This window comes from Pan troglodytes, chromosome 10 (assembly GCF_028858775.2).
Source record: "Pan troglodytes isolate AG18354 chromosome 10, NHGRI_mPanTro3-v2.0_pri, whole genome shotgun sequence".
NCBI lineage: Eukaryota > Metazoa > Chordata > Mammalia > Primates > Hominidae > Pan > Pan troglodytes.
In genome coordinates, this window is record NC_072408.2 from 75,756,509 (window position 1) to 75,762,508 (window position 6,000).

Here is a 6,000-nt window from a genome sequence, read left to right on the forward strand (position 1 = left end):
TATATATTAGCCCAATATGGTGGCACATGCCTGTAATCCCAGCTACTCAGAAGGCTGAGGTTAGCCTGGGAGGCAGAGGTTTCAGTGAGCTGAGATCACACTGCATTCCAGCCGGGGCAACAGAGCGAGACCCTGTCTCAACAACAACAACAACAACAACAACAAAAGCAAGGAGCAAGCAAAGTTCTGTTGTCATTTTGATTTCGCCTCTAAAAATTAAGAATGAATGTGCCTGGACTTAAGCTGCCCATGAAGCTGCCCATTTCTGTTGATGGAGTTTACCTGGCTCTGTCACGTGAACCCACTGAGCATCTCAGTGGAAGACCTCCAAAACTGCTAGAGGATAATTTTAGTTTTTTAATTTAAAAAACTTTTTAAAAAAATTTTTGAGACATCACTGTCGGCCTGGCTGGAGCGCAGTGGTTAAGATCTCACTTCAGCCTCTGCTTCTGGGTTCAAGAGATTCTCCTGCCTCAGGTCCCTGAGTAGCTGGGATTACAGGCATGCACCACCACGCCTGGCTAATTTTTGTATTTTTAGTAGAGATGGGGTTTCGCCATTTGCCCAGGCTGGTCTTGAATGCCTGAGCTCAACTGAGCCACCTGCCTTGGCCTCCCAAAGTGCTGGGATTACAGGTGTGCCTTTTCCTAGAGGATAATTTTAAGAAAAAGTAAAATCCTGATTCTCCTTCAGATATAAGGTGAATACATGTTAAAGATATTATTTCACTCATTATTTACTGAGGGAATCAGGTTGATGGCACAACCAGTTCAAAGGAAAATCCAAAGAACAGACACATATATGGATTGGGAATATTAAAATGAATTTACAAATAGATACAAAACTGGCTTTTTCATGGAGGGAGGGGGCATTTTCCTTCCATCAAAAATTGTTTGCTTTGCTAGCATCGTTGTGGTTAAGTGTGCAGACCCCAAGAGTCATGGTACTTGGACCTGAAGCTGGGAGCCACCATTTTTATTTATTTATTTTCAGAAATGGGGTCTTGCTATGTTGTTCAGGCTAGAATACAGTGGCTGTTCAGAGGTATGATCATTATGCACTACAGCTCGAACTCCTGGCCTGAAGTGATCCTCCTGCCTCAGCCTCCCAAGTAGCTGGGACTACAGGCCCTCGCCACTGCTCCTGGCTGATCCTCCACTTTTAGCTATGTGGCCTTTGGAAAGTGACTAAAACAGGAATCAGCAAACAGCCCAAGGATAAAATCCAGCTGCCACCTCTATTTGTAGAGTTCTTAAGCTAAGAATAGCTTTTATATTCTTAAGTGAATGAAAAAAAAAAGAAAAATAATATTTTATGACACATGAAAATTATATGAAATTCAAAATTCAGTGCCCATAAAATAAGTTTGGTGGGAACGCAACCATGTTCATTTGTTTGCATATTGTCTATGACTGCTTTCAGTTCTACAGTGACAGGGTTAAGTAGTTGTGACAGAAACCATCTAGCCTGCAGATCCTAAAATATTTAATACCTGGTTCTTTACAGAAGAGAGTTTTACAACCCCTGAATTATCAGTAATATACTTCTCTAAGCCTTGGTTTTATCAATAATAAACTTGTCTAAGCCTTGCTTTTCCTGTAAAGTGAGGATCTAAATGATACTTACGTATGGGTGCAGTGGCTCACGCCTGTAATCTCAGCATTTCAGGAGGCCAAGGTGGGTGGATCACCTGAGGTCAGGAGTTCCAGACCAGCCTGGCCAATATGGTGAAGCCTGGTCTCTGCTAAAAATACAAAAATTAGCTGGGCGTGGTGGCGTGCGCCTGTAGTCCCAGCTACTCGGGAGGCTAAGACAGGAGAATTGCTTGAACCTGGAAGGCAAAGGTTGCAGTCAGCCAAGATCCTGCCACTGCACTCTGGCTGGGGCAACAGAGAGAAACTCTGTCTCATGGAGAAAAAAAAAAAAGTACTTACATCATAGAACTGTGGTAAAAATTCACTGAGATGACGCATAGGAAGCACCTACCGTAGTGCCTGGCTTGTGGTGAACTCTATAACACATAGCTAATCAGTCCCTCCTGGAAATTGTTTATATAGATACTGGGATATAAATGTTCCCCTTTTTCCTTTGGGGTCTCTAAGTTAGGATGATATCACCTAGAAATGTCTATAGTCATGCCTATCTCTCTACCTCTTCCACAAAAATAGCAACACTAATAGTATATTAGCATACATTTATTGAGCACATTCCATGTGTTGGGTACCGCTGTGAGTTGCTTGTGCCTTTTTAAAAAATGTTTGAGATAGCGTCTCGCTCTGTCACCCAGGCTGGAGTGCAGTGGCGAAATCATGGCTTACTACAACCTCGCACTCCTGGGCTCAAGCCATCCTCCTGCCTCAACCTCCCAAGCAGCTGGTACAGGCATGCATCACTGTGACTGGTTAACTTTATTATTTTTAGTAGAACAAGGTCTTACTATGTTGCCCAGGCTGGTCTTGAATTCCTGGGCTTAGGTGATACTCCTGCCGCGGCCTCCGAAAGTGCTGGGATTACAGGCATGAGCCACCATGCCTGGCTCTGCTTGTGTATTATCATCTCATTTAATCTTTACAACCACCTTATAGGGTAGGTAGGTATTATTATTGTTGTTGTCTCTGTTTTACAGATGAGGAAACTGAGACTCAAAGAGCTTAAGTAATTTATTCTAAGTAAGTAGTGGAACCAGATTCAAGCTGAGGCAGTCTGACTGAAGAGCCATCCGCTTATGCTATCACCCACATAGAGAACACCCACCTGCAGCAGAGAGAACGAGGCCAGCTCCCTAAAGGAGGCAGCCCAATGAGATGGAGGAAAGAAAGGGAATCCTACTAAGAGCTCCCCCTGTTTTCCTGTCATTTTGTTTTGTTTTGTTTTGTTTGACAGAGGCTAATGTGGCTTTCTGACACCAGAGACAGAAATATGCTCAGGAAAATAAAGGATGAAAAAGACATGGATGTTTCCTTCCAATAGCTCACAGGACAGTGGGGGAGACAGACAGACAAGCAAATGGAAAGAAGACAGGAAGCACTAAGGGCTAAAGTAAAGCCACCTTTTAAATGCTGCGGGAGCACAAGGAAGGGGACTCAACACAGCATCAATTAGAGACACGTGTGTCTTCCACGTGTTGGGCACTGTGCTGGGTGCCCTGCGGTTGACTCTGTTAATATTTCAAGTAGAATGAAATAATTTGCGTCCTTTGCTTTTTGGGCCTTTATTGGTGCCTCTTCTGCAATGAATACAGGGTACCCTACGGTCTGCTAGGATTCAGTGTTGGTTCATCTGTGATGTGGCATTTCTTACTTATAGTTTAATTATGATTGTTCTATGCCAACAATGCTGCAGTGAGGTCTGCAAATGGGCTAGGGAAAGCATTTGTTAAAATATAAAAATGTAATTAAAAAAAAGTCAGGGTTGTCTTTCCACTAGCCAAATTATATACTTGCTTACATTTTAGGTACTAACTTATTAAAGGGGGGTCCCAATTATGTCTCCCTTTCACAATGCAAGCATGCCTTTAGCCACAATTATTTGTTGTTGGAAAACTGCACACACAATTGCAGCCACAGTTGTCTAATTGTAAGCTGAAAATGAAGGGCAGGCAGTTAATTATTTCTCAGATGCCTGATGCTGCATGTCATTAGCTGGCTGTGACACAGGTCATTGCACAGGGCGTTCTTCAGCTACGAAAGGTAAGAGCCTGGGTGACGCACTCCACTGGGTGTGGACTTGGAGAGTTAAATGCCCGCTCATCTCTGCCAGGGTGTGCTTTGCTCCGAAGAGAACTGACTTCCCTGTCAACCTTTCACTTAGTACTAGCTTACCTATTCTCTCTGTCTTGCTTCTTTGTCTGTTCTGATTTCTTCAGGAATCATCTTGTCAGCGGAAGTGGATGTGCGCTTTTAAAAAAAAACAAAAATCTTTATTCCAATTTAAATTGTTTTTTTCATTTCTGTCTTCCAGCTTTTCTCATATTAGAAAGATTGGAAAGAATTGTTTCTATGGAAGTGGTGAACATGGGACAGAAGTACTTCTCTCTTGATAAGACCAGCATGTGCAAACCAGGAAGAAAAAGTAAAATCTCCAATAATAGAGAGATAAATCAAACAGGAAAAAAAAAAAAAGTCCGGGTCCGAAAAACACGTGCATTCCTGTAGCAGAGTTTATGCGAGTTTTTTTTTCTTTTTTTCTTTTTTGTGATGAGGTCACTATTACTCACATGGCTGTGTGGGAGAGACAGAGAACATGCATAAATAACAAGAAAGCAAGCATTCTAATTTGCGCACCTTGTTTTTTTAAGAGTATAATCATTGGCTGGAATTAATAGGAGCAGCTCTGAATGAATAACTTACTCAGCATGTAAGTGAAATAACTAAGATTAGAATCCTGAATTGTTACCTTGGGCCTGGAGCATTTACCTCCTTCTCTACCTGCTTATCTCCATCTCCTCCAAGGTGTGTTAACCTCATGATAATCAATCACTTCCATGATCAACAATCTCGCTTCTTTTGAGATACTCTTAGGATTTCTGCTCTAAAAACTTAGACTACTGGGACTTGATTTTCTTTGCTTTTTTCTCAGAAATGTATCTCTTTCTTGTCCAGTTGCAGCAAAATCGAGTGTATGCGGAGTTAAACTCCTACAATTAAATGTGCTATTTCAGTTATGGTTTCTTATTCAGAGTTTTACTTTTTTGTGTCTAGATTTCATCTATTAGTTTTATAATCTTCATTGTACCCCCTTTGTGACATAAAAATTCTATTAAACCAGTTTTACAAACATTGGAAGGTTAGGAGCAAAAGTCCCAATTGAAATTAAGGGTTTCTCATAAAACACTACCTTTTAAGGAAATATTGCCGAGTATAATATAATTGTCTTCACTGAATGTATCAATCAGAGTTCTTGATTGCAGACAACAGAGGCCACCCTAACTGTTGAGGCAGGAAGAGTTTTATTGAAGGAGTATTAGGTAGCTCACATCTAACACACATAAACTCACATACGAGTTGTTATGATAATTCAAACTCTCACATATACTGTCAAAAGAGTGAAAAGGCAACCCACAGAATGGGAAAAAATATTTGCAAATCACATATCAGATAAGAGAGTAATATACAAAATGTATAAAGAACTCCTAAAACTCAACAACAATGACAATAACAAAACAACCTGCTTTAAAAATGGGCAAAGGACTTGAATAAACATTTATCTAAAGAAAACATACAAATGGCCGATAAGCACAAGAAAAGATGCTCAACCTCTCTAGCCAATGGGGAAATGCAAATCAAAACTACAACGAGATCTCACCTCATATCTGTTAGCATGACTACTCATTAGCAGCCATCCTAATTTTTAAAAACCCAGAAAATAACAAGTACTATGAAGATGTGGGGAAATCAAATCCCTTGATCTTGCTAGTGGGAAGGTAAAATGATGCAACTGCTGTGGAAAGCAGTTTAGCTGTTTCTCAAGAATTACTGTATGATCTGACAATTCCACTCCCAGGTACGTGATATGGTTTGGCTCCGTGTTTCCACCCAAATCTCATGTTGAATTGTAATCCCTACATGTTGGAGGAGAGGCCTGGTGGGAAGTGATTGAATCATGGGGGCGGACTTCCCTCTTGCTGTTCTCATGATAGTCAATGTGTTCTCTGGTTGTTTAACAGTGTGTAGTACTTCCCCCTTGGCTCTCTCTCTCTCTCCTGCTCTGCCATGTGGAGAAGGTGCTTGCTTCCCCTTTGCCCTTCCACCATGATTGTAAGTTTCCTGAGGCCTCCCAAACCATGCTTCCTGAACAACCTGAGAAACTGTGAGCCAATTAAACCTCTTTGCTTCATAAATTACCCAGTCTCAGGTAGTTCTTTACAGCAGTGTGAGAATGGACTAATACAGTATGTAACCCAAAGAATTTAAAGCAGGAACTCAATTAGATACTTATATCCTAACTTTCACAGCAGCATTATTCACAATAGCCAAAATGTGGAAACAACCCAAACCCTCA

At 41.2% G+C, this 6,000-nt stretch overlaps 1 long non-coding RNA gene across 1 annotated transcript in view; it reads left to right on the forward strand.

The window, feature by feature from the left end:
• LOC104001605 (uncharacterized) overlaps positions 1-4,673 on the forward strand; it is a 58,753-nt gene extending 54,080 nt beyond the window's left edge. Inside the window, exon 4 of the long non-coding RNA XR_001708107.2 lies at positions 3,961-4,673. This is a non-coding gene — a long non-coding RNA (uncharacterized LOC104001605). The remainder of the gene's footprint in view (positions 1-3,960) is intronic.
• The last annotated feature ends 1,327 nt before the right edge of the window (positions 4,674-6,000 follow it).